Source organism: Augochlora pura, unplaced genomic scaffold (assembly GCF_028453695.1).
Source record: "Augochlora pura isolate Apur16 unplaced genomic scaffold, APUR_v2.2.1 APUR_unplaced_3902, whole genome shotgun sequence".
NCBI classification, from domain to species: domain Eukaryota; kingdom Metazoa; phylum Arthropoda; class Insecta; order Hymenoptera; family Halictidae; genus Augochlora; species Augochlora pura.
The window spans coordinates 1-2,135 of NW_027584208.1; the positions used below are offsets into that span (position 1 = coordinate 1).

Here is a 2,135-nt window from a genome sequence, read left to right on the forward strand (position 1 = left end):
CCTACACACCATCCTAGTTGCTTCTCCTTCCTCTGCAAGCTCCGCCGCGTGAACATGATCAACGGTAAATATTCCATCCGTTGAAAAACCTGATTTCATAATCACTCTATTATGCGGTAATAACACAACTGATAAAGCAGTATAGCAATGCGATGATTTTCGCCTGTTAAATATTAGTCTGTTTTGGAACGGGGAAAAAGAGAAAATCGTTTGGAGGGAAGGTGGAAACGCAGCCTGAGCTTTCAACGAGAACGTCCGAAAGATTCCGAACGGGATCCGAGGTCGAGATCGTGTCGCCCTTTGACGAGAAGCGCGGAATAACCAATCGAGCGGTTCGGATTGGTGGGGGCTGCAAAGGGACCGTAATCGAGTATGTACTTATAGCGATACGAGATCCTCCGCGTGTTGTAACTAGTGTTGTAATCGTCGAGTGATACGACACCAACGATATAGTTGAGGAGGTGACAAAGCAAGCACGATGGTTTGGAAATCGAGGGAAGGAGAATAAAGAGTAGCTCTATGGGTCTCAGAAGATCGGAAACACAAACACAGGGCTTGCACTCGCGTACGGGGCGTCTCGCAAAGAGGGATAAAGAGAAATAGAGAGAGAAACATAGACACACACGTACTAGGGATATATAAATATACAGACAGGGTGGAGAGCTTATACGCGTGTGCAAGAGTACAAGGTGGAAAAAGAGACGAAAGAAGAAAGAGAGAGCGAGAGGCAAAGGCTCGTCAGACGGGATATATTCGAAGCGGTGCGCCACACATTTTCAACAGAAGGTCGTTATTTTACCGCGCGAATATCTCCTGATTCGTAAATTTATTTTCGACTACTACGGATTAGTTTTCACGTGGACGTGTCAAACCTTCCTGATGAATCGTTGCAACCGGAACTAGTCGGAGGCTGCGACCACGGTGGTGTTAGTTCGTGATTCAGTTCGACTCAGGTAGTTGACTCGATTCTGGATAACCTGATTGCGGTTCACGGCTCGAAGTGTCAGCTCGTCGATAGGCGTGACAGCCCGTCGACTGGCTCGTCCGTCCTCTGGCCTCCGTTTTTCTTGGTAACACCGACTCGTGTGTATCCGGTACACGATGTTCACGGGAACGGTGAAGATCGAAATCTGCGAGGCAGTCGGACTGAAGGCCACGGACAAACAACGGAAATTTTGGCAGGATGAACCTATACTCGACCCCTACGTTCAGCTTAATGTCGACGAGAATCATCTCGATCGATCATCTACCAAGGTGAAAACATTTGACCCGGTCTGGTATGAATCTTTCACCTACAAAGTTCAGAACGCAGTGATGCTGGGTCTCACTGTCTTCCACGACGCGGGACCTATACTGCCGGATTACTTCGTCGCAAACTGCAGTATACCCTTCGCAGAGCTCCTCAACAGAAACGACCAAACTTCCGATATTTGGGTTAGTCTTAAACATTTACTCCTGAATTAATTTCATTCAAATTTACTCACTTGCATATTTATTTATTTGCTTACTTATTTACTTCAAGTTTCTGTTACCGTCTTTTTCCTTCTTCATACTCCTATGTTTATAACTTCACACCTATGAAAATGTTTATAAGTGAAGTTGGGAGTTTAGAGCTTTTTTACTATGAGTTATTTACTCTGTAGTTCTCATCGTTGACATATGTAATGATAAAGCAATGTGTCATCAATGTCTACTATGACGTTTGGAACTGATTGCAGTGATAAGATTATACGAATAGTTAACATCTCTGAAGGAGACGCATGTACTTTATAACTGCGAAACTGTTATTAGTTGGAGGTTAATCGTGTTCTTAAAATGGTACAATTAACTGAATGGATACACAATGTACTGACTAGTAGTAATATTTATTTATTTATCTACTTAAGAGTCCCTTGATTTACATACATAAAGCAGATATTAAAAATAGAGTTACATAGCATCATCATAATAGTGATCTCTTAAACATGATAGTATGTATAATAAAAAAATCAATTTTATTAGAAATTATATTAGTATTGCTACACAATTGGGTGACTTTGTCATAATTATAAAAATTATTTGACACTTGTAAACACAACCATCTTAAAATGTGATACATTTATGTCTATGTAGTTGTGTATTGTCAGCATATACAG

General features: G+C 41.6%; 1 pseudogene; it reads left to right on the forward strand.

Annotated features, from left to right (window-relative positions):
• The first annotated feature begins 1,101 nt into the window (after positions 1-1,101).
• LOC144477800 (protein kinase C pseudogene) lies at positions 1,102-1,434 on the forward strand (annotated as a pseudogene).
• Positions 1,435-2,135: the final 701 nt, after the last annotated feature.